Source organism: Diadema antillarum, unplaced genomic scaffold, assembly GCF_040938485.1.
Source record: "Diadema antillarum isolate AM-2024a unplaced genomic scaffold, OU_Dant_1.0 scf00000170, whole genome shotgun sequence".
In the NCBI taxonomy this organism is placed as follows: Eukaryota; Metazoa; Echinodermata; class Echinoidea; order Diadematoida; family Diadematidae; genus Diadema; species Diadema antillarum.
The window spans coordinates 264786-277629 of NW_027271059.1; the positions used below are offsets into that span (position 1 = coordinate 264786).

General features: G+C 37.6%; 1 protein-coding gene across 2 annotated transcripts in view; it reads right to left on the reverse strand.

Annotated features, from left to right (window-relative positions):
- LOC139722754 (E3 ubiquitin-protein ligase RNF126-B-like) overlaps positions 1–12844 on the reverse strand; it is a 176354-nt gene that overhangs the window by 18980 nt on the left and 144530 nt on the right. The window lies entirely within an intron of this gene.

Genomic DNA, 12844 nt, shown 5'->3' on the forward strand with positions numbered 1-12844 from the left:
ACTTGATGTTATACTGGGGGGGGGGGGGGGGGGGAGGGGAAGAAAATTATGATTGACTCCACATGCTCACTCAAAAATTAATATACTTAATATAGGCATTCATACAAATATTCCAACAAACAATGAATACCAAATAAATAGCTTAATAAAAACATGAACATGTTGCTATGGCGACTGGTATGCCCATGATGCCATATCACATTATTTATGTAACAGGTCTACAGTACATTTTGCAAATATGAGACAAGTTTTAGGATGATAGGTAAATACTAATTCTCGTAATTGTACACCAATTTTCATGACAATACCTGGAGCCACTTTCAAAAAATGGAAAAAAGGTGAAATTGAGCATTTTCACTTTTTGACCCAATGGCCAAAAACTTTCCCTACATACAATGTAATCACTGTGTGGCAATGCACGTACAAAATTGTATTTACCAACCAGTAAACAGTATAGAAGTGCACATTGTGCACTGTTATAGAGGGCCTATGCCATTGATTTTGCGTAGTACGCTCATAGGCAGGTGCTGGCACCATTTTAGGAAGCAAAGTGATTGATAGAGGGCGTAATTTTCCTGCCCCTATAATGGAGTGGTGGTATCTGCCTCCCTTTCATTTTCTCCTTTCTTGGGGGGCATACAGGGTAAAAGATATACTTCGGTCCTCATTACAGCATTTAGAAGTATCATTCCTGCCCAAGCATGAAATATAAATGAAGAAATGCCCTTCATTATTCAATCTGTACTCCCTCAAAAAAACTGAGCTAACTAATGACCTAATGATAAGGAGTATACCTATACCATGGTGTTCGATATGCATGGGGGTGCTCACAGCTTCAGAGCCCTCTCTCTCTCCTCCTCTCTCAGCCCTTCTCTTGGTTGGTTTTATTTATGATGTAGGCTAATATGATTTTCTCTAGAACAATCAACAGAAATCATTGTAGGCAGCCAAAATATCCTTTCTATACAGACTTTCACAGAAAAGCTGCAGAACATTACTTATTTCTTCTTGGGGGTGGGGGTATTTTTATTTCTTTCTTTTTTTCGGGGGGGGGGGGGAGGGGGCTGCTGGGGATTGGGTAATGTAGATCTCTGAACACATGTGAGCCTTTTCACTGTGCTGTTGCACTTTTGAAATTTATGAATTGACAGGACCAAATGGATGAGTGGTATTCTTTTTATTATGATGCACAGACATGAATAAGAACAGCCCTTCTGGCTGAATCATGTGCCCATGCTGAAGTAAATAAATAAAAGAAATGAAATGAAATGAAACTGTATTGTTATCAACACTTTTCCTCTTATTAATATTTAGCATTATCGTGATCTTTGTCACCATCACCTTACATTTTCACATTTCTGAACCCTAAAAACATCTCTTGTTAAATATAACAAATGTTGATTATTCTTGACCTTATAGAAAAATAAACCTGAGTAAAATGGCCATGAGTGGTGGTGGTGTGTGTGTGGGGGTGGGGGTGGGGGTGAGTGGGAAAGGTGTTTGAGCGTATATTAATGGCCTCTCTTGGCCACATTACATTTAGATTGTCTCTCTTGGCCGCAAATCATACCTCCAGGCCTGATTTGAGAACTTTTCTACACCACTGCCCCCTCCATCCTGTCAGAGCTTTTGGATCTTAAAAGTAGAAATTCAACAATCTCGGTGCCCACATTGGTGATCGTTATGAAACAATATTTATAATGTTTTTAATCAAACAGAAAAATTCTGAGAGAATGTGATTGGCTGAATCACGGTATCTGTCAGCTCTTGATCCACATTGTCCGTCTTCACAGTGCACTCTGTATTGGAGGTCAACTGAAGGGGACTGGGAGAGGGGGGAGGTAGGACTTGAGGGATGTCTTCCTCCCACACGAGGGAGCTTTTGTATTCTCGGAATTGATATTTTACAAATATTCTTATTTGGTGCACACTTTGGTGGAATATTTGCAATTTTAAATAAAAAAAAGAGGAAATGAAGGGAAAATGTAAATGGCTAAATCCTCTTCAGGATCCTCATAATATGCGTGTCTTCAACGTCCTCGCCAGGCGTCTTACGCATGGCAGGCGCGCCACGCGTAAAATTGTGGCAGCCAATTTTGCGCCACGCGTAAATTTGGACTGCCACGCGTAATTTTCAGAGTTGCCATGCTTTGCATAAGTTTTTTTTTCTTCCCCTTTTTGTGATGTTTCCCTTTAAAATGTTTTTTTTTTGCGGTTTCCTTCAAACGCATTCTCGACAGTTACTTGCTCGGCGCTCGCTTTTAGCGGCAAAGATCATCGATCGTGTCCGACGTACCCACATCGCACGCGGTCCATTATTACCGATTCCACTTTGCTTGCTAACTGTACGCAGGTAGGTGCACAGTGAGCGCAGTATCATACCACGTTCACCGAGATTCCGCTGCGCAGAATTTACGGGCGCTTCTCTCCGATCACTGAGAGTTGCACAGATATAAATAGGTAGATTGATTAAGCCCATTCACATCCCATGCGTAGCTTTATAGCCAGTTGCGCACACATTACATGCCGCCATTTTGTTAGTCTTCTGTGAAGTCACGGCTTGCGATGAACAGGGGCCGGGAGGTAAAAAAAAAGAAAAAAAGTCAGCGTAAGCCTGCGCTATGCTGTAACTCTGTTCTGCGCACGCAAGCCGTGACGTAACAAAAGTGGGATGACGATCGCAATCCACATCTCGACTTTTTTTGCGAGCGTCCACACGTACCAAATTAGCGGGATAGCGATCGCGATTGGTATCCCGCTAATTTAGCGAGCGTCCACACGTACCGAATTATCCCGCTAATTGCCGATAGAGAAAACAGCAAAGCCTGCAAACTGGGTCACACAGCGCCCTTTTCTATCACTGCCTGCGCGCACTTACCTTTGTCCTTCGCAGAGGCCTCGCTGTTGTGATGTGCGCATTACATGATGGGATATAAAAACTCGAGATTCTAATCCTGACCGTTCACACTTACCAGCGCGGGGCCAATTATCCCGCTAATTGACGAACCAGCGCAAGATTTCTTGGGATTAGCATCGTGATGCTTATCCCGCTAATTTTCTGTTTTTTTCTGTCCACACGTGTAAAAAAACTTAGGATGACGATCGCGATGAAAATCTCGAGATTTGTATCCCGCTAATTGGTGTACGTGTGAACCCGGCTAATGGCGGAGATCGCGTGCGCTGGCTATGCTTTCAGACCCCACTTGATCATTCTACCTATATAGTTCTGTGGAGAGTTGCCACTGTTACTATATACGCGCGCAATCCCCTGAGCAGCAGATCGCAGAGCGAGCCATGTGCGAGTGATCCAGTACGCAAAGCTGCCAATCTTTGGAAGCACAAATAAGTAGGCCTGCTGTACTCGGCAGCTCTAAAATTCGTATTCTTTTTTTATTTCGTACTTTTCAACCTCCTTTTTTTTTCGGGTGTTTGCCTTTACTTTTGGAAATGAACAGCGTTAACAATCGGCTCCCTAAGATGCTAAAATAAATGTCGGATGACCTCTTTGACGTTCAGAAATGAATGACAATAATATTCAACTCCGTACGATGATAAAATAAATGCCGGATGTTTGCTTTTATGTTCGAAAGTAAATAGCAATAACATTCAGCTCCAGAAAATGCTGAAATAAATGTTGAATGATCCCTTCGACGTTCGGAAATGAATAACAATAATATTCAACTCCGTACGATGATTAAATAAATGTCGGATGTTTGCTTTTACTTTCGAAAGTAATTTTAGCAATAACATCAGGCTCCGGAAGATGCCAAAATAAATGTCAGATGATTGCTTTTACGTTTGGAAGTGAATAGCAGTAACATTTGGCTCTGTACGATGCTAAAATGATTGTCAGATGAGTCATTTCAGTATCGGATGCGGGCAGCAGTAACATTCGGCTCCGTACGATAATGAAATAAATGTCGGATGTCTGCTTTTAAATTTGGAAATGAATAATGGTAATATTCTGATCCGTACAATGCTAAAATAAATAACAGATTGTTGCTTTTACATTTGGAAATGATCAATGGTATCAATCGGCTCAGTTAGATGCTAAAATGAATAGCGGATGTTTGCTTTCACGTTCGGAACTGAATTAGGATAACATCCTGCTCTGTAAGATGCTAAAATGAATGTCGGTTGTTTGCTTTTACATTTGAAAATGATTAACGGTATAACATTCGGCTCCGTAAGGTGCTAAAATACTTGTAGGTTAAATGTTGGATGATTGCTTTTACAATCAGAAATGAATAACGGTAACTTTCGGCTATTTACAATGCTAAAACAAATATTGGATGTTTACACTATTTAATGTCTACAAATGCTCCCACTTTCTCATTTCAAACATAAGTTTTGACTACCTAAAATAGGCATCAACTTTTATAACAATCTATAAGCCTAAGTTATGCTAAATCTTAGGACTCAGAATAATGGTAAGATGATTGAATTTTCTATTCATTTATTTTAGACATGGGTACTTGTATCACTTTAGTAATGCTTAATATTTATTTTTCTATGTTTAGTATGACCGATTTAGTTTTTCTTCTGTTTTTCTTGATTTTTTTTCGGGCCAGCAGATTTTACTTTCGGGCCACCAAAAAATAAAAAATCAATGATTTTGGTGGCCATACGTTTTTACAGGCTTTTTCATTTTATTTCATTTTAAACATCATCATTTTCTCAAGTATTCCAGTTTCTTCTCCCATGATTGAAATCAGACAGTCTGCCATAACGATGATTGCTAAATGCCACGCTACTTGTGGATGTGTGAAACACGTGCCATGTGCTCGTGCCTTGTTTGAGGCTACTGCAAGTTCAATGGAAGAAATGCGCTGCAGCTGCGCTTAATGGCTTGATTGCGGTTATCGTAATAGTTTACATTCGGTATGAAGAAATCGTCATGTCTTGTCTTGTACGAGCAAAAACAAAACCAAACAAAAACAAACAAACAAACAAACAAGACATAACAAAACAAGAAATGAACGAATGTTGATAGCCAAATCATCTTCCTATATAGTGAACCGTCACAGTTCATAGGTGAAGTTCTTTCAAACTTTGAAACGTAATACGCATGTAGTTTTAATGAGCTTGAAGTTGTCGTGAGTTTACTGTCTAACCGAATAGTGGCTGCATATCACATAGGCCTACTCATAGTTAATTTGTGTCTGCAAACAAGATGTGTCCTTTCATAATTATTGTCTTTCTGTGATTCCATAAATCGAGTGATTAATCAATCCCTTTCTATAGTTCAGGAACATCTAAAATAATCAAGTACAGAATTCAATGCATAATCAGGATAGGTTGGGAAGTAGCAAACACGGCCCCTTTAAGCGGGGTGCCCGATTTCACGATGAGCACTCACCATACACTAACGGCATACGACATGTACATGTAGTGCACACACACACACACACACACACACACATGCATACTGACGTACTGTACATGTACATGAATACACAACCACGCTACCCTCGGCGCGACCCTCTAGCTCATTCACAACTGAGGAAGATTGTGACGTACACACAGATCACAGTGTATTGAAAGTTGAAACACTCGGAGACAAGGAATTTGGACTTTGCCCTCAAACTGTGTGACTGAGATTAAACAACGTACACAGCCTGAGCTGTGTGAGCGAGGTATGTTTTTTATTGGATGTGAGTAGGAATTGCAAGCGAGCACATGGCTTTGCTTATGTAGGGGAGAAGAATGTTCGCGAAAGCATGTGTTTCGCAATGGCATGGATACTTATACACGGCACTTTCGTGGCTATGCATGTACGTGTACTGGATGGACGGAGGTCAAAACACACCAGTCTGAAGCTTGCTTTGTAAATTCGATGTAAACGACAACTCATAGGGCATCTTTGAAATATTGTTGTGGTATTTTGGTAGATTTTTTGTGTAAAATATCAAAAAAATCAAAGATCGCTTGAAGAAAAATTGTCCCGTTTATCAGAGGTCCCCGCCCGAGTATCCAGGGAAAATAACATGCATTGGAAATGTTTCTGGGAAGCGTATGTCATTTAAGCGAGGTTCCCGATTATCAGATGCCCAATTATGCGATGAATACTGTATACACTATTATCCCGGACTATGATCGATTGTTCGATGTTTCTACTACGGGCCAAAAGAAAGACTATATTAAAGGAATCATGATCCTTGTAATGATTCCTTTAATTCTACTCATGAGGTAGTTCTTTGATCGATATTTCCAGGGTATTTACACTCTGAATGTTAACAGAATTCTAGTGCGCGCATTCTTTCGTCTGGCACCTGCGTCTGGCACCTGGTTTCGTGGAAATTTCAGCAAGGGGGGGGGGGGGGGCGGATGTCAAGTGTCTTCGACCTGAAGAGACTGCATACAATCTTTTTGCTTCTATTTATTGTCATATTTCCCCTTATTCTTTGCTGGCAATCAACGATTAGATTTAACTTTACGAAGGTTGCTAGCACGTGATTCTTTTTTTTTTTGTGAGGTAGACATGTGTATGATTTTTATTGTCATCATTCATGGGAGGGGAAATAGAGTAAAAGAGGGAGACGTGAAATAAGACGAAGGACTACTATACACGTATGCTCAGCATTCGCAGCAAGCTGTCTTTTACACCAGCATCGGTAGGCCCTCATTATAATCACCATCACTCAGAATCATTTTTTCCTATTCCTACAACATTGAGAAACACGACAACCATCATCACTTCAGGATTTTAAACACCTTGGCTAGCGAACAAATTACGAAATCCCAACAACCTCCCCGACACCACAATAACTACAAAATTAACAAACAGCACACCGAAGTGGCTGCCATCAAACTTTCTTCGAAAATACTGTAGAGAAGCGGTGAAATCGCCGTTACGAAAATGTGAAAAGTTTGAATTACTTTTAAATACTTACGGAATATAAAAAGAACGAATAAAGACAGTAATATTAATCAAAGAAATCCTACCAAATGAGAGGTATGAAAAACGACGAAAATAAAGCATTAAGTTCGAAGCACCGAACGCCACGTGAAAATAAATACAGTGAAACTCGGTATGACGAGATCCTTATGAAGACAATTTGTTCTTTTTATAAGTAGTCAATAAGTGAAAGGGCCTACAACGCAATGGAAATTAATTAATTGGGACCTGAGAAAATAGTTTGTTATAATAATCAAGTATTGTTCTACAACGTTGTATCAGATCTTCTTAGGCCTAGATCTAGATCATCTATATTGAGCTTCCACGATGACAATGGACGGGAAACAAAGTTCAAAAGCCTTTCACCTGCAGTGCACATCTACAAGTAAACATACAAAAAAAAAAATCATGCAACAGTAATAAAGACTTCCTTTATTTTTGCACTGACGTGTCTTCTTACTTATTTCATTTGAATATTTTCCGAATGTTCCACCCAAAATATGCACCAGACCGTTGATGAATTTCTACTTCACAGCGACGCATAATGATAGGTTATTATGCAGCGTTGATCAGTTGCAGATACCGCTTCGTTATAGTTGCACTATTTTTCTCTTCTTCCTTTTCTTTCCATGTTGTCCTAAATTGCGTGATCTTTGGAGTATACTATGATATAAGGGAAAAAAATAGATGAAAGGATAAAATGTGATGCAAACCTACACTTTATTACTTGATAAGTACTAACAATTATAATTGAAATGATAATTCGGACTCCATAATGCCACATTTTAGTGACATGAAATAGTGTGATGTCACTGACTTTGCAATCAGTTTGTTCCACTCATACTTTCTTCTTTCTAATAATTTTCTTGCTTTTTCTTTTCTGTTAATTTCGTGATTCTTGAATGATAAAAGAAAATGAACTCTAAGTCACATTCTGAGCGACGCAAGGAAGCTAAAACGCAGCTTTCATATAGCGGGATGCCGGGCTTCTGTTATCTTGTTGCACCGATATTTTCTTCTCTTTATGTTTTTCTTCAAATCAGTGTAATCCTTGAAATAAAAAAAAGAAACGCAAAAGAAAGTATGAGAGCGATGCAAACCCTCACTTTATTCAGTGATAAGTATCCACAATTTTGTCATAAAAGAATAGATAATTTTGGAGATCTTTTAAGTCACATTTAGTGCGAGGTCGCTGACTCTGCGCTCAGTTCGTTCTACTATAGTACTTTCTTCTTTTAATATTTTCTTGCTGTTATTTTTTCTTTTAAATTGCATGACTCTTGACAAAAAAAAACGCAAAAGAAATTGTATAAATGTGATTGAAATATATATGCTTTAGTTACGTGATAAATATCAACAATCATGTCATGAAAGAAAAGACTTTCGGACACAGAGATGTTTAGTTAAACTAAATGCAGCGTTGATATAGAGTATGGATGCTGCTTCGTTATGATAGTCGCACTAATTTTTTTCTTCTTCTTCATCTTCGCTTTCTTTCCACTTTCTTCTATATAGCACGATTTTTTTAGAAGATAACAAAAAAAAAAGTGAGACGAAAGGAAACAGTGCAAAGATGCAAACCTTCACTTTTGTTACATGATGAATAACAACAATTATGTCATTGTTTGATGAAAGAAAACATAATTTCGGACGCTGGAAGTCACATTTCCAGCACCGCAAAGTTAAGCTATAAAAACAGCTTTGATACCGCGATGCTGTTTTGTTAAAGTTGCATAAATATTTTCTTCTTTTTCTCAGTTTTCTTTTTTAAAACCTCTTCCTTTGCTCATTTTTTTCCTTCTTAATCGTGTGAGACTTGAAATAAAGAAAGAAACACACAAAAATAATGAATGAAAGCGATGCAAACTTGCACTATATTACGTAACGAGTATTGACAATATTCCATTAAAGGAAAGATACATGTAATTACGAAGACTTTTAGTCACATCTTCAGCAACGCAAAGTTAACGTAAACGCAGCTTTTATGGCGGGTTGACGCTTCGTTATAGTTGCACCAATATTTGCGTACTTTTTCTTTTTTTCTTCAAATCAGCGCAATCCTGCAAAGAAACGCAAAAGAAAGTGCAAAAAAGTGATGCAAACCAATATACTTTATTAAGTGATATCCACTATTGTCATAAAAGAAAAGATGATTTTACAGACTATAAGTCACATTTTCAGCGACGAGGAGCTAAGCTAAACGCAGCGTTGTACTGCGATACCAGTCAGTTAGAAAAATAAATCTAAAGTATTACTGAAGTGATACAGGTACCCCGCCATGCCTAAAATAAATGAATAGAAAATTCAATCATCTTACCGTTATTCTGAGTTCTAAGATTTAGCATAACATAGGCTTATAGATTATCATAAAAGTTAATGCCTATTTAGGCGGTCAAAACTTACGTTCGAAATGAGAAAGTGGAAGCATTTGCAGACATTAGTAAACATCCGACATTTGTTTTAGCATTGTAAAGAGCCAAGAATTACCGTTATTCATTTCTGACAGTAAAAGCATTCAACATTTACATTAGCACCTTACGGAGCCAAATGTTAGACCGTTAATCATTTTCAAATGTAAAATCAAACTGACATTCATTTTAGCATCTTATGGAGCTGAACGTTATCCTTATTCAGTTGCGAAAATGAAAGCAAACATCTGCTATCTATTTTAGCATCTAACTGAGCCGATTGATACCGTTAATCATTTCCAAATGTAAAAGCAACAATCTGTTATTTATTTTAGCATCGTACGGAGCCGAATGTTATACTGTTTTTCATTTTTGAACGTCAGGGCAGATATCGGATATTTACTTTATCATCAAACGCAGCTGAACGTTACTGTTATTCATTTCGAAATGAAATTTAAAAGCAAACATCCATTAGCATTGTATGGAGCAAAATATTACTGCTATTCACTTCTGAACGTAAAAGTAATCATCTGACATTTCTTTTAGCATCTTCCGGAGCTGAAAGTTATTGTTATTTACTTTCGAACATAAAAGCAAACATCAGACATTCATTTTATCATCGTACGGAGTTGAATAGTATTGTTAATCATTTCCCAACGTCATTTATTTTAGCATCTTCCGGAGCTAAATTTTATTGTTATTTACTTTCGAACGTAAAAACAAACATCCGACATTTATTTCATCATCACACGGAGTTGAATACAATTGCTATTCATTTCCGAATGTCAAAGCAAACATCAAACATTAATTCTACCATCAAACGCAACTAAATGTTACTGTTATTCATTTCGAAATTTAAAAGCAAACACCTGACAGTTATTTTAGCATCGTATGGAGCAGAATATTACTGCTATTCACTTCCAAACGTAAAAGCAATCATCTGACGTTTACTCTAGCATCTTCCGGAGCTGAAAATTATTGTTATTTACTTTCAAACATAGAAGCAAACATCATATATTTATTTTATCATCGTACGGAGTTGAATAATATTATTATTCATTTCCGAACGTCAAAGTGATCATTCGACATTTATTTTAGCATCTTCCGGAGCTAAATTTTATTGTTATTTACTTTCGAACGTAAAAACAAACATCCTGCATTCATTTTGTCATCGTACGGAGCTGAATACAATAATTATTCATTTCCGAACGTCTAAACAAACATCAAAGAATAATTTTACCATTGAACGCAACTAAATGTTACTGTTATTCATTTCGAAATTTGAAAGCAAACATCCGACAGTTATTTTAGCATCGTATGGAGCCGATTGTTACTGCTGTTCATTTACAAAAGTAAAGGCAAACATCCAACTTTTATGGGCCACCAAATCTTCATTTCTGAAATTTTGGTGTCCCCGGGCCACCATTAATGTCGAGCCCTGCATATGATCTGTTACAAATGGAGGGATGATTTCGGACACTTTTAGTAACATTTTTAGCTACGAAGCTGTAACGTTATAACGCAGCGTCGACAGCGCGATGTCGCACCAATTTTGTCCCTTTCTCTCTCTCTCTCTCTCTTTTTTTTATGCTTCTCGCGCACGCGCATGTTGGTGTGTAAGCGCCGTTTCTTCCCCCGACGACCTGACCACGTGTTCAGTTTGAGCCACCACGCGTAAATATTTCAAACAACCTGACGGCACTTTTCCGCTATGCGTACTTCATTTTCTGGCGAGGACGCTGCGTGTCTTCAATGTGTAAGTTTATGAGAGGTGGACTGCAGGAGCCGGGGAGGGAGCCTTTTCATTTTCAGAATTAAAATTCAACGATGTGATGCACACCTTTGGTGCAATATTTGAGAATTTTCAATCAAAAATTTGCACTCTTTTGAAAATGTTTGCATTGCACATACAAACTCTATCAATAGTGTTGAAAAATTAACTTTTGAACAAAAAATTATGTTACTGAATGTAATTAGTATCTAACCCATAACTAAAGGAGCCACCTCAATCTGCAACATTTGTGCAAGTTTCCTACTGAAAAAAAAACGCCCCCACTATGGCAACGGGCTGCTCAACACTGACCAGTTATTGTATTCAAATATATATCCTGTTGATTTAGAAAATATAATGACCACATATACAAAAACTCAATCAAATGCTCAAAGACTTAATAAGTGAGCCAATTTCAGTAATGATTTGCATAATGATTTGCTTAAACTATTACTGTAACAAAACAAAAAAATTTGACCTAAAAAAAGATGAAGTCCGCACATATACACAATGTAGCAGTCACACCTACCAGACATCAAGTCAAATATTGAGTAATGGAGATAGTGAACTCACTGAATATTTTTTTTTTTTTTTTTTGGGGGGGGGGGGCATACTTTTCATGGGCAAAATAATCCTGGTCACTATGTATATGTATATCTACACCAACAAACAATTACCTGCACATGTCAAAATTACAGGTTATATCTATATTCAACAACATTTTATGAAAAATTCATCTAAAACATATTGCTACCAGGGCAGCACATGGTCCGACTGTAATAAAAAAAAAAAAGGTCTGCACAACTTCATAGCATAAAAATCACACCTGCCAAATTTCCAATTACTTACATTGTAAGTATTCCGAATCTGATAAAATCAACAAAATTAACCAGAATTTTATTCTAATATTATTTTCAGACATGATATACTATCACTGTAGCAACAAACTATCCAGCAATGAAAAAACAAATCTGTACATCTACCTACCACATCAGTCACATGTGCAAAATTTCAAATCAAATACCATGACAACATACTGTCTGAGCAATGACAAAAGACGCACTCAGCAAATCTGCAATTCATATTGGTCACACATGCCAAATCCCAGATCAGCCAAATCCACTGATAATTTTATAAGCATCATTAAAAATAATTATGTCATCATGGCAACACATGATCTGACGATACCAAAGAGATGTGTTCTGCACATCTGAGGCTCATATTGGTCATGTGTGCAGTACCTCAAGCCAAAATGCTCAGGAACCAGGAAGCCTATAAAATCCACCAGCAAATGGAATGACCTATATATATGCTCTATTATGTACCCTATATTAGCTAGTTAAATTGTTTGACACGTGATTTTATCCCCCCAAAATTTAAGAAAGTAATCACTGGAGCATGAGCAATAGATTTTTGTTCTGCTCAAGCTCCTCCATCTCCCATAGGATTATTCCTTGTTCCTTCCTAAAAACTAGTCTTGTAAATACAGATCATATTCATGTTCTTCATGATGCTCGTGGGTTTTGAGCAGATAGGCACATTTTAGAGATATGTCACGCATTCTGGCCTTTGCCACAATATCTATTTTTCCTTTTTTCACATGTGAGGTTTCTCATTGTGCACAATAGTCCAAACTGTTTGCTCACAATCATTCTGTAAATCAGTAAAAACCTTACAGCAATTATGCCTCTCTGGCACCATGAAAATATTGGCAATATATACAATATTTTTTTTCTTAAAGATTTCAGGTTTTCGTATTTACAAAAA